General features: G+C 49.6%; 1 protein-coding gene across 4 annotated transcripts in view; it reads left to right on the forward strand.

The window, feature by feature from the left end:
- Positions 1-26880, forward strand: part of AGPAT1 (1-acylglycerol-3-phosphate O-acyltransferase 1) — a 65586-nt gene that overhangs the window by 942 nt on the left and 37764 nt on the right. Inside the window, exons 1-2 of one of the 4 annotated variants that reach the window (XM_088446670.1) lie at positions 11828-12032; positions 15181-15236. The gene's annotated coding sequence lies outside the window, so the exon portion shown is untranslated. Of the gene's footprint in view, positions 1-11827; positions 12033-12278; positions 12376-12410; positions 13019-15180; positions 15237-26880 lie in introns of those variants that run through there. The other 3 variants (XM_088446669.1, XM_088446668.1, XM_088446671.1) reach the window with 3 other exon arrangements.

A 26880-nucleotide genomic window follows, 5' to 3' on the forward strand; every position in this document is an offset into this window, starting at 1 on the left:
TGCTGCGAAAAGATGCTGTGCGCATGCGGGTGGGACAGCGGGACAGACCCAAAAAAAACGGGACTGTCCCGCTGAATGCGGGACAGTTGGGAGATATGCTTCTGCACTGACCTAGAGGGTGCTTCCCAAATGTCGGTAAGTATGAGTGAAATGATAAGTAGAATCTGATTGGTTGCTATGGGCAACATCTCAATTTCTGAAAACTCTCACTTTAGCAAATATACACCTTATTCTTAATTGCCGACAACCCCCCCCCCTCCATTTTATTGTAAATAGAGAACTCAGGCATACATAGCGTTTTACTGTTATGTCATTTATTTGATTGCACAGCACATAAGGCAGGATACATAACGTATGATATATCTATGCTTCTCCGCCCATGCTGATATGAAAATGACATAAAATATAATAGTAGTGCAGATAACATAACACCTAACTGGGATGTCAGTGACACATTACTGTATATACCAAGCCACACACCAGATACAAATGTATCAGTTATTGGAGTCTGTAAGATATTTATTTTTATATAGCATGCACATATTCTACAGAGCTTTACAGATACTATTTATGGGTATCGGGTACTGGTCGATTGGTTGACAATAAAAAGGTTAACATTCAATAGGTCGGTCTGGTCATTAGGTCGACCATCATTCTGTAGACATGCATTTAGATCGACAGGGTTAAATGGTCGACACATTAAAAGGTCAACATTTAACAGGTCAATGCTTTTTATTCATGATTTTTAGGTTTAGGGGTTAGACTAAAATAACAAAAAAGCGTGTTAAATGTTGAAATTTACAATATGTTGCCCATTTTACCCTGTCTACCTAAATACATGTCTACAGAATGATGGTTCGACCTAATGACCATGTTGACTGTCGACATTATCCAGCCGACCTCACGGTGTCAACCTTCTGAATGTCGACCTTTTAATACCACTGCTACTGCGCATGTGTGGACATTAGACCAAGCGTGTGCGGATCCCACTCCCGGTTTATTGTGCGGAAAGTAGCCAACAGTAAAGCATCCTGAGACCATTCATGTGTGGGGTTGTCTCTAATCCAAGGGAGTGGGATCACTCACAATTTTGCCTGGTACCATGAATAAAGAATGATACCAGAACATCCTCCAAGAGCAACTTCTCCCAACCATCCAAGAACAGTTTGGTGACGAACAATGACTTTTCCAGCATGATGAAGCACCTTGCCATAAGGCAAAAGTGATAACTAAGTGGCTCGGGGAACAATACATCAAAATTTTAGGTCCATGGCCACCATTGAGAACTTGTGGTCAATCCTCAAGGGGCGGGTGGACAAACAAAAACCCACAAATTCTGACAACTCCATTGATTAGGGAAGAATGGGCGGCCATCAGTCAGTATGTGGCCCAGAAGTTGATTGACAGCATGCCAGGGCGAACTGCAGAGGTCTTGAAAAAGAAGAGTCAACACTGCAAATATTGACTCTTTGCATAAACTTAATGTAATTTTCAATAAAAGCTTTTGACGCTTATGAAATGCTTGTAATTGTACGTCAGTATACCATAGTAACATCTGACAAAAAGGTCTGAAAACACTGAAGCAGCAGACTTTGTGAAAACCAAAACTTGTGCCATTCTCAAAACTTTTGGCCATGGCTGTATGTAACAGTTACTGGAGTCTGTATTATGCATACGTAACAGTAATTGGAGTCTGCATAATAACAAGAGATATGGTAAGAACTTACCTTTGTTATCTCTGTTTCTACGAAGTCCATAGGGTCCACAGGGTTGACCTTGGGGTATAGCTGGATCTGGATCCATGGGCACCACGCAGTTAAAGCTTTAGCTGCTCCCAGGATGCACTTGGGTCCGTCCTCCTCTATACCCCGCCCCCGGCCACAGCACCTCAGTTGGTAAGCAGCCAAGGCCGGAGGAGGAGACTAAACAGAGAGAAGGAAGACTGGAACACACAAGAAACCATACTCACAGAAATGGGAGACGGAAAACTGGTGACCAGCCACACAGCCCATTTGAAGCCAGGTGCGTCAGGGCGGGCGCCCTGTGGACCCTATGGACTTCGTAGAAACAGAGATAACAAAGGTAAGTTCTTACCATATCTCTTGTTTTCTACTTCAGGGTCCACAGGGTTGACCTTGGGGATGTCCCAAAGCAGTACAACTAAGGGCGGGGACGCTCCTGTGCTGAAAGGAGTACCCGGCGCCCAAAGGATGCATCCTGAGAGGCAAAGGTGTCAAACGCATAGAACCTCAAAAACGTTTGAATTGAAGACCAAGTGGCCGCCTTACACAGCTGAACAGCAGAAGCGCCACGTCTAGCAGCCCAAGAGGGACCCACAGAACGAGTGGAATGAGCCTTAACAGAGGCTGGCACAGGTAATCCCTCCTGTGCATAAGCCTCACAAATAACGGAACGAAGCCAACGGGCTAACGTTTGTTTGTTGGCAGGCCAACCCCTCTTGTGAAAACCAAAGAGGATAAACAAGGAATCAGACTTCCTAACCGAAGCCGTCCGGTCTACATAAATTCTAAGCGCCCGGACCACATCTAAGGAAGTCTCACCAGCTGAAAGATCAGGGGACTGAAAAGCTGGCACAACAAGTTCCTGATTAATATGGAACTTCGAGACCACTTTGGGCAAAAACTCAGGACGAGTGCGGAGCACCGCTCTGTCCTGGTGAAAAATCAGGAAAGGAGGGCGACAGGAAAGCGCCCCCAATTCAGACACCCTCCTGGCCGAAGCAATTGCCAGGAGAAAAACCGTCTTAAATGTCAGCCACTTGAGCTCCACCGCCTCAAGAGGCTCAAACGGAGGACCCTGCAGGACCCGTAGCACCACCGCCAAGTCCCAAGGAGCCACAGGAGGCACAAAGGGAGGCTGGATCCTGAGAACACCCTGGAAAAAGGTGTGAACGTCTGGTAGTATTGCAATCCGCCGTTGAAACCACACGGACAAGGCGGACACATGAACCTTCAGAGATGCAAGGCGTAAGCCGAGATCCAATCCTGACTGAAGAAATTCCAAGATCCTAGAAACTCGGAACACCTGAGGATCATAATGTCTGGACTCACACCACTGAAAGTAAGTGTGCCACACTCTGTGATAAATCCGTGCTGAAGCAGGCTTGCGTGCCCTGAGCATGGTACCAATAACCGAACTGGAGAAGCCCCGAGACCTCAAGATGGCTGTCTCAAGAGCCACGCCGTCAAAGACAGCCGACCCAGATCCGGGTAAAGGCAGGGCCCCTGAGACAACAGGTCCCGACACTGAGGAAGAAGGTACGGAGCGTCGATGGAGAGGCTCCTGAGATCGGAGTACCAAGGACGTCTGGGCCACGCCGGAGCTACCAGCACGAGCATGCCACCGTCCTGCTTGAATTTCCGCAGAACCCGAGGAAGCAGGGATATCGGAGGAAACAGATACGCCAGGTGAAACGTCCATTTCACCGACAGCGCGTCCACCAGACTTGCACCTGCGTCTCTTGTCCTTGACCCGTAAACGGGCAACTTGTGATTGTGACGGGAGGCCATCAAGTCCAGCTCCGGCAGTCCCCACCTGTCCACGAGTAGCTGAAACACCTCTGGGTGAAGCGACCATTCCCCGGGATGCACGTCGTGACGGCTGAGGAAGTCCGCCTCCCAATTGAGGACTCCGGGGATGAAGACCGCCGAGATCGCTGGAATGTGACCCTCCGCCCAAGTCAGGATACGAGACACCTCCGACATCGCTGCCTGACTGCGAGTTCCGCCTTGGTGATTGATATACGCCACCGTGGTGGCGTTGTCGGACTGCACCTGTACCGCCCTTCCGTGAAGAGCGGGGCCGGACGACTGCAGGGCCCTGTATACTGCCCGCAGTTCCAGGATGTTGATGGGGAGAAGTGCTTCTTCCGCTGACCAACGACCCTGAAGCGACAAAGAGCCGGTCACTGCCCCCCAACCCCGGAGACTGGCATCCGTCGTGAGCAGGACCCAGTCCGGGATCCAAAATGGGCGCCCCTCGACCAGATGAGCTGTCTGAAGCCACCAAGCCAAAGATAGCCGAACATCCGGAGACAACACCAGCACCTGAGAGCGGATCCGGTGAGGTAACCCGTTCCATTCTGATAGAATCAGCCCCTGCAGGGGCCGGGAATGGAACTGGGCAAATTCCACCATGTCGACACCATGGACCCCAGAACTCTCATAGCCGAATGGACCGACAGGCAGCAACGGCTCAGGCAACTGCGTATCCGCAGCTGTAGGGAGGCGACCTTCTCCGGAGTCAGGAAGATCCTTTGCTGACGCGAATCCAGCAGGGCTCCCAAATGAACCATCCGCTGTGATGGAATCAGGGAGGACTTTTTCCAATTTATCAACCACCCGTGTGCTTGCAGGCAAGCGATCGTCAGGTGGAGATGTTGAAGCAGTACCTCCGGAGAGCTCGCCAGCAACAGGAGGTCGTCCAGGTACGGCAGCAGCCGTACATTCTGGTTCCGAAGATGTGCGGCCATGACCGCCATAATCTTCGTGAACACCCTCGGTGCCGTGGAGAGACCAAAGGGTAGCGCCCGGAACTGATAGTGGTGTTGAAGGATAGCGAACCTCAGATACCGCTGGTGTGAAGATGCTATCGGAACATGGAGGTAGGCGTCCTGGATGTCCAGGGACACCATGTAATCCCCCGGTTCCATCGCCAGAATGATGGAACGTAACGTTTCCATCCTGAACTTGGGAACCCTGAGGAATTTGTTCAGAGACTTCAAGTTGAGGATAGGGCGATGAGAACCATTGGGTTTCTGCACCAGAAACAGAGACGAATAATACCCCGTCCCTCGTTGTGATAGAGGAACGGGAACAATGACCCCTGCTTTCAGCAAGGACTCTATAGCCTCCTGAACCTGTAACGCCTTGGTCTTGTCCTGAGAAGGACTTGTGCAGAAAAACTGGTGGGGTGGTCTGTGCCGAAAAGACAGGGCGTACCCCTGGGAGACCACTTCTCGAACCCAGGCATCCGTGGTGGTATTGTGCCAGCACTGGGCAAATAGAAGAAGTCGGCCTCCCACTCTGAGGTCCCCCAGAGGGAGGCCCGTCCCATCAGGCCGCAGGTTTATCTTCCTGCTTGGAAGAAGGGCGCCGAGCACTCCAGGCTTGCTTCTTGGGTTTAGAGGCCGTCTTACTCGCAGACTGTCTCGGGAAGGACTGACCTTTCGCCTTACCCTGAACCCGAAAGGAACGAAAAGCCGAACTCCGAACCTTAGCCGGCAGTGCCGCCGAAGGGAGGAAGGCCGACTTGGATTTAGCCAGGGTGTCCACTATTTTGTCCAAGTCCGGACCAAATAGTAATTCCCCATTGAAAGGTAAGGCCTCCAGACCTTTCTTTGAATCAGAGTCCGCTCTCCAGGACCGCAACCATAAGGATCGGCGGGCAGACACCGCTGCAGCCGATACCCTCGAGGTCAGCAGACTAGCATCTAAAGAAGCTTCTCCAATGTAAGAAGCAGCGTCCCTCATTTGTCCCAACAACGCCCGCTGGACATCCGGAGCGTCGTCCGGGAAGGTATCTTCCAATGCATTGGCCCACCCCTCAATGGCCTTGGCCACCCAGGAGATGGCCATGGACGGTCGGGCCACCGCCCCGGAGAGGGAGTAAATAGACTTTAAGCAAGTCTCAACTTTCCTGTCCGTGGGATCCTTCAGCGAGGATATCGACGGTAATGGTAAGGTGGCGCCCCGAGTTAAACGGGTGACATGGGAATCCACCGCCGGTGGAGTTTCCCATTTTTTACAATGTGCCTCAGGGAAGGGGTAATTAGAAGCCAACAGCTTCTGAGGAAGGAATCTCTTACTGGGCGCCTGCCAAGCTACCGCCATATGATCCGTCAACTGATCCGACAGGGGAAACACCGCAGAAGCCACCTTAGTTTTTTTGAAACTAGGAAACTTCGACTTAGGAACCGGTGCCTCATCCTCTATAAGAAGAATAGCTCGCACCGCCCTAACTAGTGCTCGCACATTAATGGACGACTTGGTATCCATTTCCTGGACCGAGGCGTCCGAGTCAGTGTCATCAGGGACCTCCCCATCATCTGAGGAACCCTCTGAGTCCGATACCTGAGCAGCCCGTGTCATGAGTGGGCGTTTTGAAATCCTAGAAGGCATGTCAGTCTGCAACATTGACTGAAAAGCCGAGGAAGCGACCGCCAAATTTTGCACGGAGTTGGAGAGCACATCCACCCAGGGTGGAGGAGTCACCATAGGGGCCTGAAAAGGTACCACAGGCTGCTGCGGCACAGGGGAAGCCTGTATATACATAGGCAACCCCGCATAGGGACACACCGACTGAGACCCAGGAGGACTCCGCAATAACTGCGGGACACCCGGGGAATGGGGGATGGTCGGCTGGGGCAACGACCTAGTAGGGAGAGCAGTCGGGACCGACAGACGGTCCGCAATAGACACCAGCACTTGAGAAAACATCGCCCACGGTGGTTCCTGCGCCAGAGAAGGTCTGGATGGGCCAGGAGCCACCTGGCATCGACTACACAGGCCATCCTGTGACAAATCCTCCCTATCTACTCCTGCAGAACAGCGTCCGCAGGAGGCCAACACCGGAGCCACTGAGCGCTCAACCTCCTCGTCTGACATGACAGAATATATTATATATCTGGCACCAGGGTAGAAGTAAAACGCACTCACCGGTGTGCTGAACAACAGCCCACAATATGGCACTGAGTAGCACACAACTGTATGTGACGGACCTCACAAATACGTGATCTATATAAGTGAGGTCAGTAGAAACGCCCCTCCCCCACACACCTGTAGGGCTTGTAGGAGAAGTAAAGGGATAGGTATAAGCTGACAGTAAGTAGAAAATAAGCACAGACAGGCAGCACTAGCAAAAGTCACATACCATGCAGGAAGATATACTCACTGCACCTTTCCACTACAATCAACCTGCCCAGATTCAGTGTCTGGGAGGGCTATAGTGCTGTGTACGCTGTCCTTAATCAGGGGAGAGGTACACAGGGGGACCGGTCCGCGTGCTCCCTGAAGATCTGCGCTGCCACTGTGAGAAAATGGCTACTGGAGACCTCAGAGGAGGAGTGGCCGAGGAATCTGCAGCTCAGCGACGCCAGACTCCGTGCTGAAAGGCGCACTGAGCTGAGGGGAGGAGCCGCTGACAGGGAAGGCTTCCTCCCCTGGCTAGCATATTAACCCCAGGGCTTGCCGGCATCCCGCTTGCCATATATCCCTGGTGGTCTAGTGGTCCCACGGGTTATTCCTCCTCAGAGGGGGAGCCCGCCGCCACCGCTAGCGGCCCCCGGTCTGTCCCCTAGGACCGGGGGCAAAGGACTGCATCTGCAGGCAAAACCCGCGAGCCGCCGCTAATCGGCGACTCGCGGCTTACCTTGTCGGAGCGCCATATCGGGCACATCGCCTAGTGTGTATCCGCTATGTCACTGACGATGAACGATCCCGCGCGTCAGCGATATCCTCCGTCGGCCCTGCATGTAAGTCCGGTGGGCGATATAGTTAGCAGGGCAATGCTGCCGAATGCAGGATGGCCCCCGCCGTCGCTCCCGGCACACACACTTGCCGATGCCGGGACTTCTGTCAGGTCCCGTTGCTGATGAGATCGGACACACAGACATAGTCTATTGTGCACCAGCCTTAACAGATGAGGCCCCCATACACGGTGTGATATACACCTTGCGATCCGACGGCCGACATTTTGGGGCGGTCCCCACACACGGAGCGATCGGGTGGATGACCTTCCGATATGCCGGCAACCCCTCCCTCACCAGCATAGCGCTGCATGGGATCGTACATCGCATCCCCTGACCAACTGAACATGCAGAAAGATCTGGAGAGATGTACGATCCCACGGAAGCGCACACTGGCCGATATCATGCCCACACACGGAACGATATAGCAGCGATATCGTTCTAATACGTCAGATTGGCTGCTATATTCCACCATGTATGAGGGTCTTTACTGGAGACAGCATGATACATATGTAACAGTTATTGGAGTCTGTATAATACATACTGTAAGTTATTAAGAGTCTATATGATACATATGTAATAGTCATTGGATTATATGCATGGTTATAGGACTGTGTAATTTGACAGCATAACAACACACAAACCGGAATTTACCTGGCTCCATTACACATTAACAGGCACCTGTGTACAGTGACTTTGTATTGGCCAGAAGGGTGACATGTGCTGATTAGACATGGTGACCTTTGATTGATGTGATCATACATGACATTGTAATGCTGGTAATATCAAGTCACTTACTGGGACCTGCACCAGAATATATCACACAGCCTGAGCCAGGAGCAGAGGGACCACAGAAACCCCCAACCAGAGCCAGTAGCAGATGGAGAATAGAAACCCCCAACCAGAGCCAGGAGCAGAGGAAGCACAGAAACCACCAACCAGAACCAGAGGGAGCGCAACCCCAACTAGAACCAGAGGGAGCACAGCCATCCCCAACCAGAACCAGAGGAAGCACAGCAACCCCAACCACAGCCAGGAGCAGATGGAGCACAGGAACCCCCAACCACAGCCAGGAGCAGATGGAGCACAGGAACCCCCAACCAGAGCCAGTAGCAGATGGAGCATAGAAACCCCCAACCAGAGCCAGGAGCAGAGGAAGCACAGAAACCACCAACCAGAACCAGAGGGAGCACAGCAAACCCAACCAGAACCAGAAGGAGCACAGCAACTCCAACCAGAGGGAGCACAGCAACCCCAACCACAGCAAGGAGCATATGGAGCACAGGAACCCCCAACCAGAGCCAGGAGCACAGCCATCTCCAACCAGAGCCAAGAGCAGAGGGAGCTCATCCATCCCCAAACAGAGCTGGAAGCAGAGAGACCACAGCCACCCACAACCAGAGCCAGGAACAGAGGGAGCTTAGCCATCCTCAACCACAGCCAGAAGCAGAGGGAGCACAGAAACCCCCAAACACAGCCGCTAGGGCAGGGGCAGAGGTAGCCTAGCCATCCCCAACCAGAGCCAGGAGCAACACAATCCCCAACCACAACCAGAACAGGAGCACAGTAAACCCCAACCAGATCCAGAAGCAGAGGGAGCACAGCCACCAGAGCCAGGACAGGAGCAGAGAGAGCACAGCTTCACACAACCAGAGCCAGGAGCAGAGGGAGCACAGTAACCCCCAACCAGAGCAGGACAGGACCAGAGGGAACACAGCAACCCCAACCAGAACTGGGAAAAGTTCAAATATGAAACTGGAAGCTGGATTTAAATTGATGCAACTACAAAAAATAAAAATCAGGACTATGGTGATCATAGTGCATTGCAGGTTGAACATCCATGATGAATGGCCAAAGATAGAGACTGTACAGACTACTACAGTGCATGGATTAAGGATTTACGGGTCTATGTACTTAGCCTTGAAGAGAGATAAAGTGTACGGAGATAATGTACCCACCAATCAGTTCCCAAATGTCATTTTTCAATCACAGGGCCCCTTTTAATTTGGCAGATAAATACTGCTAACGTTCACAGTGGTATTTTTTATTTTTTTTTACCTGGATTCATCAAGCTCCCTACTGTGAGTGTTAATGAAAAAGAAGCCGACAGCGCTGACTCACAGCTCCAACGAGCAAAGGAGAAGCAGATACATTACCAAATCGGAGCATGCGCCACGTGATGCGGAGGACGCCATAGCCGCTTGCTTAGGAGACGGGACAGCCGCTGGGGATTATGGGATACTTAACTGCTTGCCGAGGTCACTGGAGACCCGTGGAGCCTCATCTGCGCTAAATAACGGCTGCTGGAACGTGGAGGTAAAAAAATATCATAGTGAGCGAAATCTTTAAAACAGCGCTCGTTGTAAAATAGAACACTGCATTCAAAGTTGTGAGGAAATATTATTTTCATAGCGCTCTCACTGCTACTTTAAAAATACACTATAACCCCATTGATAAATAGCTTACTGACAATTAGCACTCTAAACGAGCGGTAAATGACATAACACTCGCTGTTAACTGGGGCCCACAGCCTGTAAAGTGACAGGAGCTTATTGGTTGGTACTTTTCTCTCTCTATAAAGGCGCATATCCATTACACAATATAAATGGACGACTGAACGATAACAACATTGTTATCGTTCATTAATGGTGCAGTGAATATGCCTGTAACATCCAGCGATGCGCGCTCCCGCTGGTCGTTGCCGGCATGTCATCGCCTGAACATAATGCCCAATCTGACGATATTGTCAGGTTGTGCATGTTCGTGGATGAGGAAGGGTGCCTGCACTGAACGACATATCGTTCAGTGTGGGCACAATGGGCCTGATTCAGAGCCGGACGCAATTAGCGCTCGCTCGTCCAGAAAATAGGGGTGGCTATTCAAATGAACCGTTGGCTCTTTGCGGTCTGTTCACGCCTCTAGGTCTGAACAAGCGAACAAAACTTGCGGTCGTTTTTTGGAAAAATACGCCCCCTGGCCGCTCGCATCCTACGTCATGTCCGCTATTTATTAGATTAATCGAGTACATCGACCAGCGTATGAACTGCTCGCTATTCTTGGGGTTGGTTTTTGCTACCACAATCTTGCGAGCAGTTCTGGCTATAAAATAACCCAGTGACGTGGTCAATGACGCTGCTGTATTAATTATGCACACCCATAAAACACCCGTTTTGACCTTTAAGCACGCCTGCGTTCGGATCTCCACTCCCCGTTTTCAAGCCCCTTCCCCTGTTACCACCCACATACGCCTCCTCATGTCACTCAAATTATCAGGCATTCGCTATTTAGCGAGCACATGAATTTCAACCGCACTGACTGGTTCGCGCATGCGTATAACGATCCGTACGCATGCGCAGTTGGGCAAACATTGCTCGGAGCGAACGAGAGGCCGCTTACGAGCGGCTCTGAATCAGGCCCAATATCCACTGCACAGTATAATGAACGATAACAATGTTGTTATCGTACAGTCATTCATTAGTCGTGTAGTGGATATGCGCCTTAAGGCTAAGGGCCTGATTCACTACTGATTGCAATTGCGATTACGTACGCAGTTCAAATGCGATAGTATGCTAATATATTGCGATCACTATCCCGTCGCAGCACTACACAAGGACGCCCACTTTACTTAGCACACATCCGTAATGTTTAGCAAGACTGCAAAACCATCGGTACAATCGAGTACCATCGCAGCCTCACGCACACTTGCACAAGCTCTGATCTTATTTAGGAATTGATAACTTCATTGCACGCTATGAGTACAGGCTGCGTACAGCATCGCAGTGGCTAATTTATGCACGCCCATGCAACGGGGTTCAAACGTCCTGGCACGCCTACGTTTCCCAGACCAGCCCCCCGTCACCTCCACAAACGGCACGTCCTGTCAATCACTCTGCGATGGGTCTGCGTAGTCACTGCGACCGCAGTCCCGATCGCAGCGCCCGGTTTGAGCAGTGCGCAGAATGCAACAATATTCCGTTTGCGTGCGTAATTGCAGTTGCGTACGGTAGTGAATCAAGCGCATAGACCCGAGATTTGTTTTAATGAACTGAGGCTGTTTAGATCACAGAGCAGACTGCAGGGATTACAGACCTGGTTGGAGGGTTAATGGTTTGACCAGATCACAGACAGAACCAAAATGAACCGATAAAGATCGGGACTACGCGGATTTCTATGCATGGATTACAGATCTGGTTGGAGGGTGAATGAATGGGTTGAGCATATTACAAGCTGTGAAACAAAATCGGGGCTGCACGGATCACAGTGCATAGATTACAGAACCGAAACCAGGGATGATGATCTGCTGCGCAGATCACACGGCACAACAGGTGCCCAGGCAAAGATCGGCACTGCCTGGACGACAGCCCCGGTAGGAGTGATGAGCTGAGCAGATCAGGGGCATTATAGGTGCCCCTGCAAAGATCGGGACAGTCTGGATTACAGTTTAGCCCCGGTAACAGGCAATGATGGGGTGAGCAGATGACAAGAGCAACGCAGAGGCCGCTGCAAAGATCGGGACTGCCAAATTACAGCGGGAATGAGAGGCCAGGTAGGAGGCATGATGGTCGGAGCAGATCACAGAGCATTACATGTGACCCAGCAAAGATCGGGACTGCCTGGATTACAGTGCAGCCAGGGATTACAGCCCCGGTAGGAGGGATGATGGTCGGATCAGATCAAAGAGCTGCCATTACAGCTGCCCGGCAAAGATCGGGACTGCCGGGATCACAGTGCAGGGATTACACCACCCTGGTAGGAAGGATGATGGGTTGAGGCTGATCAGATCCCAGATTAGCAGGAGAGCTGCAGCGAGATCATCAGGCAGCAGAGAGCGCCCACAATGCTTTGCAGCACCAGGCAGCAGCAGCAGCGCCAGGATCAGGGAGAGGAGGGTGAGAACTACATTGCCCACAATGCTGCTGTTGTGTCCGGCTCCTCCCTGACTGCTGTACCGCTACATCTGCTGCAGGCTAAAGGGGGCATCTCAGGCTCCCTCACTACCTCCATCTCCTCCTCTGTGCAGGGGTCTCCCCCCTCTGTGCCCACCCTCACCCCCCATTTACATCCAGCCAGCTCCTGCATCTCTCCCCCGCAGCGCTATCAGTGTCCCTCCCTCCCCTGCCCCCCTTCCCTCCTCTCCCTGCTGTCATTCTGCCACCTCCATCTCCTGGCATTGCACCTAGTGCTTGCTGCTGTGTATTGCCCCTCTGTACATCTATCGCCCCCCCCCCTTCATATCCTCTCATATAAATCTCCCCCACCCCCCTATTTCCTCATCTGTGTATAAGTCCCCATCCTCTGTCACCCCCATACACTGTGCATTTATTGCCCCATCTCCCAATTTTCTGTCATAAATCTACCCCTCCTCTTTAATCCCCCTATTTCCTCTTTCATATATCTACTCCCCTCTTCTGGCCCCCCATTTGCTTTCTCATAAATCTGTCTATTTCGCCAGGCCCCCGGGCTGCCTGCCACTGTTGGACTTGGAATCCCCCCCAGCCCTGGCTCCTTTCGGTTGTCATCCCCCCTTTACCAGTTAGTACTGGGTTATTTTTGACTCTTCAGTTACAACAGGATTGAGCGTGACATCACAGGGACTGTGTGAGAGGAGGTTCATGTACTGGGTTTGGGAGTGCATAGATAGCGATATTGGGAGACACTACATGAAGACACTACATGAGATTCATTTAGAAAACATCTATTGAAAACTAAGATTGAGGTAGGAGATGCAAAGTCACAGACTTGCAGAGAAGATGGACAGTGATTTGGCTGGTGTGGGGGTGCAGAAACCGGGGTATACATTAGTGAGGAGCCTGCAGTGCGGGTCAAAGCTGTTGACCAAGGATCCAAATTACTACTAGAGAGCCAGGACCCGGACACAAAGTACATTAAAGAGTGAAGACATTGGATACAAAGTGCCATTAGAGCCCGAAGAGCATGGAAACAGAACCATTAGTGCGGGTTGAAGCTAATGACCAAGGATACAAAAGTACTACTAGAGAGCAAAGACCTGGACACAAAATACATCAGAGAGTGAAGACCTTGGATACAAAGTGCCATTAGAGCCCGAAGATCATGGACACAGAATCATTAGAGAGTGAAATCATGGACACAAAGTACCATTAAAAATTGGAGGCCCACGAATACACATTATCAGTGGAGAGTGAAGACCCTGGGCACACAGTACCTTTAGAGAGTGAAGACCCTGGGCATACAGTACCTTTAGAGAGTGAAGACACTGGGCACACAGTACCTTTAGAGAGTGAAGACACTGCATACAAAGTACTGATTGAGAGTGAAGACCCTGGGCACACAGTACCTTTAGAGAGTGAAGACACTGCATACAAAGTACTGATTGAGAGTGAAGACCCTGGGCACACAGTACCTTTAGAGAGTGAAGACCCTGGACACAGCACCATTAGAGAGAAGACCTTGGACACATGGTACTATTAGAGATTGAAGACCCAGGACATACAGTACCATTAGATAGTGAAGACCCTGGACACATTTCCATTGAAGACCCAAGGCACATGGTACCATTAGAGAGTGAAGACCCTGGACACACACCACCATTAGAGAGAGAAGACCCTGGATACACAGTACTATTAGAGAGTGAAGACCTTGGACACACAGCAACATTAGGGAGAGAAGACCCTGGACACACAGCACCATTAGGGAGAGAAGACCCTGGACACACAGCACCATTAGAGAGAGAAGACCCTGGACACACAGCACCATTAGAGATAGAAGACCCTGGACACACAGCACCATTAGAGAGAGAAGACCATGGACACACAGCACCATTAGAGAGTGAAGACCATGGACATACAGCACCATTAGAGAGAGATGACCCTGGACACACAGCACCATTAGAGAGAGATGACCCTGGACACACAGCACCATTAGAGAGAGAAGACCCTGGACACACAGCACCATTAGAGAGAGATGACCCTGGACACACAGCACCATTAGAGAGAGAAGACCCTGGACACACAGCACCATTAGAGAGAGAAGACCCTGGACACACAGCACCATTAGAGAGAGAAGACCCTGGACATACTGCACCATTAGAGAGAAGACCCTGGACACACAGCACCATTAGAGAGAGAAGACCCTGGACATACAGCACCATTAGAGAGAAGACCCTGGACACATAGCACCATTAGAGAGAGATGACCCTGGACACATAGCACCATTAGAGAGTGAAGACCCTGGACATACTGCACCATTAGAGAGAAGACCCTGGACACACAGCACCATTAGAGAGAAGACCCTGGACACACAGCACCATTAGAGAGAGAAGACCCTGGACACACAGCACCATTAGAGAGAGAAGACCCTGGACATACAGCACCATTAGAGAGAGAAGACCCTGGACACACAGCACTAGTAGAGAAATTTAGACCCTGGGCACGCGGTATCATTAGGAAATGAAGACCCTGGATACAGAAGAGGAAGCTGTCACAATGAGGAAGGCATAGAGTGAATTGGAGGAGGGGGCAGTGGAGGAAGTAAAGGGACATTCAGAGGAAGGGGAATAATCTAGCTACAGAGAGTGTGTGTGACTGGGTAACGTTCAGCACATCCCTAGTCAGTAGAATCACACATCGCTGCATCTGTATCTGTAGGAGGAGAATAGACAATATGTGTCGGGGGCTGGTTCTCCCTCTCCAATCCTCTCTCTTCTTCCATCACAGACTTTGCTGAAGCACAACAGGAAGACTGGAGCCTGACTGAAACCCTCTGTACACAGGTTAGTCATTGTGAATTGACACACACACATACAATCATATGACTGTGTATGTTGTATCGATTATGACATATTTTCAGCACATGCCAGTATTGGTGCAACAAAGACCTGATTTCATCTCTCACATAAAAGACCTGTATAAATGTCTTTTTCTTTGCAGAAATACCTTACACGCTACATTAACTTTCTATTCATCTTACACACCCAACGGGTTTCCTGTTTGTTTTTTAATTCTGAACATATGTTTAGCACTGTCCTTATAGTGCAAACATGATGTGCAGGATTGCTCCATGGTTGTGTGTGATATTATATATACGTGGGTGTTGTGCAATGTATTATGTGCTTAAATGGCTGTCTGTAAAGTGATTTGTTTTCTGACTTGTTGAGCAGAGTTCATGTATAGTATATGAGAAATGCTGGCTTGCAGTCTGCTTACAGGTGCCCAGGGGGGTGAAAAAAATAGAAATCTAAAAAATGTGATGTATTTTCTAACTGGTCACTACTTGGTTTGTTCTGCATTTATATAATCCTCCACGCCTGGGGCGATAATGAGATTCTGCAATTTATATAGAGGGAAAACTTAATATACTGAGAGGTGTAAAAAAAAAATATTAATAATATAAATGATAGAAATATATACTACAGTTTGATAAATATCCTCCTAATGATATGCCTTCATTGCAAAACTGTTTGTGTATTGTATATATCCTCTAGGAGGAGCTATGCATTAATATAATTGCACGGCTGTTATATAGCATCTTTGTTTACACAAGAGACGTGCGCTGTAATTTATAGCTGTCAATGGGCGGATTGTGGAAACTGTTACATTTACCTGCATTTATTTTACTAATGGTTTGCGGCAAATGTAGAAGCGGAGACACTGATCTGGGTTTAATTACCATATTAAATGCAGCAATTAAGGACTAAAATATCAAAATGTTTATTTGTAGTGCCCCCATATCCTATACACAGCGTGGGCAGATATTTTTATATGGTTGACCTCCGTGTTCATGAGAATGTGGCCTATCAAATCACTTGGATCTAGTGACATCACTTGCATAGCGAGCCTACAGTAGGCCTTCTCTTATGGTGCGTATCCACTACGCGATTAAACAGGCCAATTGAACGATAACAACATCATTATTGTTCAATCGCTTTTCCATCGTTCGCAAATCGGCCATTTAAAAGTCGAAAACGACCAGCGATGCGCGCGTTTTTGACATCTATCATCGCTGGTCGTCAGGTTGTCCATGTTCGGGGATGGTTGATGTGACTAAACTGAATGACTGAACGTTCAGTGTAGGCACATCACAGACTGTGAAACGACTGCACGATTACAATGTCGTAATCGTGCGCTCGTTTCGCAGTCAGCAAGTGGATGTGCCCCTTTAGGGTGGCTGTGAAGATACCGGCCCCTTATGTCACTAATGTGATGAAAGACAATACCCCAGGTTAAACTTGTTTGCTTTTTGTTCCAAAAGGAAATTCTTTATAGCAGTGGTTCTCAAACCCGAGTCCTCAGGACCCCACACAGTTCACGTTTTCCAGGTCACCCAGCAGGTGCACAGGTGTATTCATTACTCACTGACACATTTTAAAAAATCCACAGATGGAGATTTATTTCACTTGTGATTCTGTGAGGAGACCTGGAAAACATGCACTGTTTGGGGTCCTGAGGACCGAGCTTGAGAACCTGTGCTTTATATCATTCTTATTCTGGGTAGGACACCCCTTTGCCCCCGTCCAGGGCAGCTTGAAATATTTGTGTTCATGGATGCACCATGGTGCTGGATGTATGCCTTAGAGACTCTGGGCCTGATTCAGACCTGGTCGCAAGCGCTGAGCGCTCGCAACCGGGTTGATGGTGGCCCAGAGCGCATGCCCATGACGGAGCCGACTCCGTCGTGCGCATGCGCGAGACCCGGATAGCGACGGGCAATCTGTCGCTCCGGGTCTCGCACCAAAGGGGGCGTGTTGTCGACGTTGAGTGACAGCACGCCCCCTTTGGTGGGCGGGCCGGGGGGGTGGCTACCCAGACGGAGGCGTTCCCATGAGAACGCCTACCGCTTGGGGGCGGCCCCACTGACATCACGAGTGATGTCAGTGGGAAAGCTTTCGGCTCTGTTTGAGCCGAAAGCTCTCTGGGGCTTGCGGCCACGAGACCCTACCACAAGGGTCTCGTCGCAAGTCCGATGGTCGCGATGGTCTTGACCATCGCGACCATCATCCTGGCCGCTCGCATTAGCTGTGGGTGGCCAGGAGGCCGCTCCATTAAAAAAAAAAAGACGCCCTGATTCAGTGCGAGCGCTCTGGCATAGCGTCCGGCTCTGAATCAGGGCCTCTGGTCCTTGGTGACATGACAGTATTGCGTAGTTCCTGCAGATTTAACAGATGGAAATCTCCTGTTCCACCACATCCCAAAGCTGCTCTATGTACTAAGATCTAGTGACTGTGCAGGCCTTTGGCGTACGGCTGAGCTCATTGTCACGTTCCAGCCTGAGATGACGTGTGCTGTGTGACAGCGCGTTATCCTGCTGGAAGTAGCCATTAGAAGATGGATAGACTGTGGCTGTAAAGGAATACACAAGGTGCCTGATTCAAAGAGGTACGTAAGCCAGATGGTTTATATACATCTCTGATGGTTGGAAATCTGTACTGCACATGTTCAGGTTTCTTTCTGCGTCTAAGGGCCGTATTCAATTGCCGGCGAAAAAAGCCGAGATCGGCATAAAGTTCTCGCCGGTGACGTCATTTTCCCCGTATTCAATTGCAAAGACTTTTCGCCGGTGCCAAAAGTCTGGGCCTTGTAACCAGCGGAAAAGATTCGCCTGTGAATGGAGGCGGAAAAAAGTGAAGATTTGGGGCAAACTTGCGGGAACACCCCTGCAGCCTTGGGACAGTCCCCCAAAGGTAAACTGCATCAAAAAAGTTTAAATAATACTTTAGAACACCCAAAAAGGTACTTTTGTTTTGGGGGCGAAAAAAAATAAATATCAAAGTTGGGGGACAAACTAAAAAACTAGCGAAATCGACTCCAGGGGGTCCCCCAAGCACCCAATGCTTTTTTTTGGATTGCAGGTGCTTACAGAAGGTGCGTTTTTTAAAAACTCACTTTAGTGAATTTTAACTATGCTTGCACCCATTTTCATGTACCCCAAATTTGCTGGGAATAGTTATTTTTGCAAAAAAATAACCCTGCTAAATGCTATTCTTCACCACTTGTGCAAAGACACTAAATAGCACCAATTGAGAGAATTTAAGCACCCCAAATATCTCCGGCAGGACTATTCTGGGGTATCCATAATGATCCCCCATGTCAGAGCATCTTTTGGGAGGTGTCAGGGTGATTTCCCCAAATCTGACAGGACTTTTCGCTGATTTCAGTTTCGACGGGACGTGTTCTCGCGCCCTTTGCAATTGAACAGGGCGAATCGCGGTGACGAGCACGATACTTTTCTGGAGCAAAAACTAGCGATGACGGCGAAAACTCCAGCATGCGAAAAGTCCGTGACTTTTCGGCGGCAATTGGATACGGGTTGCAGTGCCCCTAAGCCATTTGGAGGCGGGGTATGAGCGGCGCCGTCCAGCTTTCCTGAAAACGGGGGCGTGTTGGCCCGGTTGTCTGGGAGTGGCGATGCCAGTGTGTGCCGTCCAGTTGAGCCGTCAGTCACCGGCGGCCTCAGCAGCAAATGTACGGGCGGTTGGCAGAACTCAGGTGGCTGATGCTGCAATCGTTGGTCGTCATGGTGATCTGATGAGACGCAGCACTTGGATCTGAGATGCCGGCAGTGGGCGCCCCATGGTCAGCAATAATATCCAGGTGGGCACTGTGCCATTTAAGCAATGCTCAGTTAGTATTAAGAGGCTTATTGTGCCCCATAAAGCCATTCCCCTTGTTAAGGATGGTTCCATGGATTCATGTTGTTGGTTCCAAATTTTGACCAGGTATCATTGTCCAGTTTTCAACTGTGCGTTATTGTTGAGTCTGCGCCCACTGTACCCTCAGCTTCGTGTTCTTAGATGACAGGAGTGGAACCCGGTGTGGACTGAAGGGAATGGGTATGAAATACCGCCGGCCGCATGGCCGGCGGTTCGATTCCCGTCAGCGGCAGCCCAACATGAACAGAGTTCGAAGCAACGGAAGCCCGACAGCGCTGGAAATCCCGATCGTGGATAGGTGAGTATCTACTAACCTAACCCCCCTAACCCTAACCCTCCTTAGGGGTGCCTAACCCTAACTTCCACCCCAAGTGCCTAACCCTAACCACCCCCTTGTCCGCTGCCTAAACCTGTCCCCTGGGGGGGTGCCTAACCCTAAGTGTTCCCCGGGGGTGCCTAACTCTAACCCTCCCTCCCCCTAGCCTGACCCTAACTCTCCCGGGGGGGTGCCTAACCCTAAGTCCCCCCCGGGAGCCCTAAACCTAACCCTCCCCCCCCCCCCAGCGGCTGTCCGCTCGCGGCGCCCGGCATCGCTACGATCGGGATGCTGGGCGCCGGTCTCCCGGCGTCGGGGAAATGCGGGCGTCTACATCTAGATGCCCAGCATTTCACCCTTGCCGGGAAATGACAGTCGGGAAGCCGGCTGCCGGTATTTAGGCAGTCGGCTTCCCGATTGCATACCGACTGAAGCCCATCCACTTCAAGGTCTGACATTCTGTGTATTTTCTTCTGCATTGCACTATTGCAATGCATGCTATATGCGTTACTGTTACCTTCCTGACAGCTTGAACCGGTCCGACCATTCTCCTCTGACCTCTCTCGTTAACAAGCCATTTTTTTTGTTTTTTGCTCACCAATCTCTAGAGAATGTCGTGCATGAAAATCCCAGGAGATCAGCAGTTTTTTCATGATGACATCTTTCCACGGTCACATCACTTTGATCACAATCTTTAACCAGTCTGGTGTTTAATCTGAACAACAACTGAACCCCTTTGCTATCTCTGCATACTTTTGTGCATTCAGTTTCTGTCAGACATGAGTGGCTGGCTAGATATTCACATTAACAAATCGGCAGACTTACGATTTTTAGGGTAGTCCCCCAAACCACCTGGAAGACCGGATCTCCAGCATCCTGCCCGATAATATCGGGATCGCGGGTCTGAAAGGAGGGATGTGGCTAATATGACGCAATTTGCATATATTTAGCCACAACGCTCCTTGCGATTTACTGCATTTTTATGTATGTGTTTGTGTCTGTGTATATGTCCAGCACAGTTGGTGTAGTGGTTAGTACTACTGACTCAGCACTAAGGTTATGAGTTCATAGCCAATCTGTGTGGAGTTTGTATATTTTCTTGGTTGTAAGGTTTCCTCTCGCACATCAAAGATATGCTAGTAGGGTAATTGGTTGGTAACGAAAAAAAAAAACCCTGTGTGTACGTATGATAGGGAATATAGATTGTAAGCTCCACTGGGACCGGGTCTGATATAAATGATTGAAATAGTGTTTGTAAATTGCTGTATAACATGTGTTCACTATATACATAACTGTTGATTGACATATATATATATATATATATATATATATATAATGTTCCAAGCTTAAAGTATCTTTCAAGGGGATAAATAATGTCTATAAACTATTGCCTGTGTTGAAATTACCTCATTACTTATGTTTATTACTTTACGGAAATGGCCCTCTGGAAGGTAACTAACCTTACATCCAGAGTAATAATCTAGGGGGCCTTTGGTTTAGTATATGGCTTTGGTTTCAGCTAATACCTCTTTTACACCAAAGTCCTGGGTCTGACCCGGGATTTGGAACACGTTTCCATCCGTTATCAGACCCGGGACAGACCCCTTTAATAACCCTTTCACACTGCCATCAAGTAACCCGGGTTATTGCAGATGAATGTGCAGCAACCCGAATTGCAGTGCAGTGTGAAAGGGCCCAGTTGAAATATCCCAGGTTGAGCGAACCGGCATTCCAGGGTAACGAACAGGGTTGAACATGAGTTCAACCTGGCTCGTGGTGCAGTGTGAACGGGTAACCCGGGTCAGCAGTGATGGCGGAGACTTAATCGACCCAGCATTATTGCAGGGTCGGGCCACCAGTCTGAAAGAGGTCTCAGGCGGGTCGCACCCAGGATGGACTTGTGCACAAATTCCAGGTGCAAACCGCTATTTGCGATCTGAAAGGGGTATTACATCACGCGCCGGGTCAGTACTGACCCTTTTACCACACTCTGCAGCAATCCAGAGGCAGGAAGGGTGGGTGGGGTGCACTGCTCCGTGCTGGTCGCCCCGGCCCTGGTTGCAGTGGACGCTTGGAGATCTCCAAGCGCCACTGAAGCCGGCTAATCGGGCAGCATGTGGAACGATCCGGGTAATCGTGACCCGGATTGCGCCGTTTACAATGCAGGGTGACATGGGAACAACCCGTGGTCAACCCTTCAAACTACCTGAGTTGGATCCATTTACACTGACAAAAATCCCAGGTTGATGCGCGTTCACGTGCATCAACCTGGGATTTTTATGTCGGTGTAATAGGGGAATTACTTTCAGCTGTAAACCTGTGTATCGAATATTAAGCCATATTCAAAAATACAGTTCAGATAGCACGAATGAGCTGTCACCAATAGCAACCAGATATTACCACAAAACAAGTCAAAGCAATCATCTGGAGGTAGACATTCACCATTCATGAGACCTTTTATTAAGAAGCAGCAGCTCACCATATCGCTGCTACGGCACCCTTCCTAATGGACGCATAGCGCAGTCGTGCGCACATGCCAGCCCCCTCACTCCTCCCATGGTCCAGACATCAGTGGATTTGTATTCCGTATATCTTTTGACCCTGGGAATCCGAGCCATCTGGTGCCAACGGATAACATGGCGTCTGTGCCAGGCATATTTGTGTGTCTGTTTAGTATGTAAATGCACTTTACTATAGAGTTTATCGACCAGCAGTGCAGGGTAGGTAAGTAAGGCTCCATTTTGAAAAATAGAACCAGTGGGCAAATAACACATTTTATTATTAAGAAAATGTTCAGAAAGATGGACTGTTCGTTTCAAGCCGATATCCTCTGTTTTATCCAGTCACCATGTCCGCTTTACTACATAAGGCCTTAAATGGGATTACTCTGGAAACCCCCTTTACCCAGCACGCAGCATTTTATTGACTTAGCTGTGCTCTCTCTTGTGCAGGCCTGTGGGAGCCATCTTGGACGAGAGCATAACACAGTTTGGCTAAGATGCCAAGACCTGTCTATCTGACTAAAAAGTTTATTCCTGGGCGACCTCCTCTGCACGGCGGAATCTTCACGGACGATCCTATAAATTGCGATGATTAATGCATCCCGCCCCATGTCTGATGCCAGTTGTGTGTTTTTATATTTTGAAAGTTTAAGTAGACGGACGTTGTGTACCTTGTGTGAATTCCATTGCATGGTAGCGTGTTTTGCACGGAGCCAGAATTACCATAGAGATCAGAGATCTATTAATTCCTCCTGCTTCTCTCCTTTTTCCGTGTACATAGAGTGCAGTGGAAAAAAAACAACACCTAAATGACTGTAGCAGCAATTATCTGCCTCACAGGAAACACTCATACGCTTTATTTTCGCTTCTGTGAGTCCGAAGCTGCTACGCGGCTGCTTCTGTCACCTTAACCAGAAGTGATACCGGGACCTGTCAGAAAGCAGCTCAGTTACAAAGCTCTTCAGTTAAGATCTGATTTTTAGGGCTCGTTCACTCAGAAACGCCGCCTTGTACTTTTTTTACCTCACTTCTAACACCGGGCCTGATTCATTACGGATCGCCACTGCGATTACGCACGCAGTCTCACTGAGATAGTATACTAATCCACTGTGATTGCTATGTCGTCGCAGCACTACATAGGGACGCCCACTTTACCTTACACACATCCGTAATACTTAGCAAGGCTGCAAAACCATCGGTATACATCGATTACCATCGCAGCCGCACGCACACTTGCACAAGCTCTGACCTTACTCAGGAATTGCTAACCTCGTTGCGTGCTATGAGTACTCCGGCTATGTACGGCATCGCAGTGGATAATTTATGCACGCCAATGCAAAAGCATTCAAACGCACTGGCACGTCTGCGTTTTGCCGACCCCCCCCCCCCGTCACCTCCAACAAACAGCACTTCCTCTCAATCACTTTGCGATGGGCTTGCGTAGTGACTGCGATCAAAGTCCCGATCGCAGTGGCTGGTTCGCACACTGCGATGCATATGCATGCACAGAAGGCAACAATCGGCCGGTTGCATGCATAACCGCAGTCGCGATCCATAAATAATCAGGTCCACAGTGCTAGATTCAGGTTACTATGTACTTGAGCGCTCCTGTTGCAGTCCCTTATATTATGCCGAGCGTCAACACTGCGCTTTGTGTCAATTTCGCTTTAGCCTGTAGCAGACTCTTGTCCGAACGAGTGGTTTGTGTGTTGATCCCTGTCGTGTCCTGGGATTTCACCACCGCTGGAGAGCATCAACTCGTCTAAGCCTATCCCAAAGGATAAACAGCGCAGAATCTGGCTTTTTTTTTTTTTGTGCATAACGTGAAAAATATAAATAACAATACTCATGTGTAATATAACGGGAATGGTAGTATAGCTCAGTACATAAAATAATTTTGGCTCCATAAAATTATTATCCTATATATTTTTGGTGCCACAAGGGGTCTGCAGTGCCTTACAGTACAATGTGTAAGGGTATGTGCGCACAGGATAGTTAGGGATATAGGCCCTCATTCAGAGTCGATCGCTAGATGCAAGCTGTCGCTCTGAATGAGGGCTGCCGCTTGTGGAGTGAAGTGCGTCCTCCTTGTCGCTGGCTAAGCTGTGGGTTACCACCCACAGCTCTAGCAAGCGACCAGGTTGATGGTCAGGACCATCGGGGCTTGCAACGAGACCCTAATTTTGGGCCTCGGCAAGCGCAAGCCCCAGGGAGCTTCTCCCCACTGACATCATTGCTGATGTCAGTGGGGCCGCCCCAAACGGCAAGCGTTCCGTCGGGAACGCCTCTGTTTGGCCGGTCAACCCCCCTGCCCGCCTCCCAAACGGGGCGAGCTATCAATCACCATCGACAGCTCGCCCCCTTTGGTGGCAGATCCGTAGCGACGGAGCTCCCGTCGCTAGCCGGGTCTCGTGCATGCGCATGTCGGAGCCGGCTCCGACGTGCGCATGCCCAGTGGGCAAACATCGACCCGGTTGCGAGCACTCAGCGCTTGCGACCGGGTCTGAATAACGCCCATATTTACTAAAGAACGATTTTGAACGGCTTAAATCGATGAAAATCGATCGATGTTGTGTTTCTGGGGTGAAATCACACATTTACTAATACTGAAAAAAGCAAATCAAAAATTGTCAGTAACTGTGTGATTTAGCCTCAGAAACACAACATCGATGTTGATTGATGGTCATTTATTTTCAGCGATTTTTAAATAGATCAAAATTGAATAAAATCGACCTTTAGTAAATATACTCCTAAGAGCTGGGCTGCCGAAACAGGTCATTAATCCCTAACATATTTGGATAATCAAAGGTTTCCTATCCAGCCGTATCACAGCCCCAAAGCGCATTAAAATCGTCTCTATTCTATGTCAGGTTTTGCTCTTCGTTCCTGCATGTTTCATCTTCTTAGTATTTTTAGAACATTACAAGGCTCCATCGAGTCTGTTGTCTGTTTCCATTTGTGTACCTGGGTCCAACCTTCACGTTACCTCTGCAGAAACGGAACGGGTGGATAGAGATGCGCGTTTGTCACACGGCCTGTCACTTGGCAGGTGAGAATCTCGGATAATAAGGAGGATAAAATCGGAAGGCATTACAGTAGGGGGCCAGTGAACTAGATAGACCTGAGATGCTTTATTTGCCCCTCGTAGTGTATTTGTGCATTTATGCGGGACTGTTGCCCCTGGACTACTCCGCAGTGTAGACAGCCATTCTGACGCGCTAGATTGTATCGGTCGCTGTGTGGTCTGGGCAACGTAGCTCTGGATATAAGACCGGGGGAAAACCTTTTAGTGCTGTCCTGTGCTGATGGGTGTAGTATGTAATACCGACTACATCCCGTGCTGATAACGACCTTAGTTCACCATAGTGCGGTGACGGAATCAGTATGATTAAAATCCCGACAGCGGCAGCCCGGCAAGGGTGAAAATCCCGATCGTAAATTAAGGTAAGTATTGCTAACCCCTCTAACCCTAACCTTTCCCTAGGGGTGCCTAACCCCCCCCCCCAAGTGCCTAAACCTAACACCCCCTTCCCCGCAGCCTAACCATAAGTCTCCCGGGGGGTGCCTAACCCTAACCTCCCCCTGAGGGTGCCTAACCTCCCCCTACCCCTAGCCTAAACCTAACCCTGGGGGGTCCTTCCCGGGAGCCCCTAACCTAATCCCACCCCCCCACGGCTGTCCATTCCCGGCTTGCCTTCAATCGGGATGCCGGGCTCCTGGTGTAGGTAAAATAGCAGGCGACACCTGTCATTAGACCCTTGCCGAGATTAGACAGTCGTGATGCCGACGGTCGGCATTCAGACCGTCGGCATCCCGACTGCATACCGTGGTGGCTACGTGCTGTAATCATGGATGAATCCTCTTTCCATGTCCCTGTTTTATTGGGTTTAAATACTAGCTGTCACGCCGTCAGCTGTACCCTTAGTGGACCAATACAAAGGCCCCGGCCCGCCTATCAGACGACGTGTGATGGACACTCGTCGGGATGCCTGGCATCCTTTGTGGTTCTGGATAAGTAAATAGGTTGATGATCTGGTCTGGGAAAGACGTCAGCAGCTGCGACAGTCAGGAGGGAGAGGGGGTGTGAGGAGAAAGGGCTCTGCTGTCGATGGCAGTGTGTGGGTGAGGGGGGGGGATAGCGGGTGAAAGCTGAGAGGAGACAAAGAGATCAGTGATGAGGAAAAATATGAGGCAAAAAAAGGAGAACTTTGTGCTGTTAGTAAAATAATAAAAAAAATGACTGAAATAGGACAAGTTGTAGGAATGTATTTTATTATTTATATATAGTGCCAGCATATTCCGTAGCGCTTTGCAAGCGAGTAATGAAACCAGGCTGGGTATTATCAGACAGAGAGGTAAGAACATAATGTAATGTTCAGAGCTATATTATCCTGCCTGGAGAATACTGTCCCTATGCGATGGGTGACACCTGTCCTGTGCCGTCAGTAATTGAGGAACGCTGCCAGCACGGGCTGAGTGACACAGGGCATCCTGTACTTGTACATGGTCTGGAACAAACTTGGGAAACCCTTGTTTGTTTCTTCTTCAGAAATGTTCTATCAGCTAAAGAAACCACGAGTTCTAGGTCTGGGTGCAGCCACCGAAATGACTAGCACTCATTATTATGTGTTTGTAAGCGGTTGGTCTATACCAGTGGTTGGCAATCTGTTGCTCTCTAAGGGGTCTATTTACTAAGCTGTGTTAGGAGATAAAGTGAACGGTAATAAGGTCCAGCCAATCAGCTCCTAACTGCCATGTCACAGTCTGTGTTTGAAGAATGGCAGTTAGGAGCTGATTGGCTGGTACCTTATCACCGTTCACTTTATCTCCCAACACAGCTTAGTAAATAGACCCCTAACTGTGAAACTAATACTCCCAGCATGTCCTGACGGCCAGGAAATGCAGAGCGCGCTCTTCTAAGCTCCATCAGGAGGAAATAAATGACCAGCGT

Source organism: Taudactylus pleione, unplaced genomic scaffold, assembly GCF_031769625.1.
Source record: "Taudactylus pleione unplaced genomic scaffold, aTauple2 ptg000400l, whole genome shotgun sequence".
NCBI classification, from domain to species: domain Eukaryota; kingdom Metazoa; phylum Chordata; class Amphibia; order Anura; family Myobatrachidae; genus Taudactylus; species Taudactylus pleione.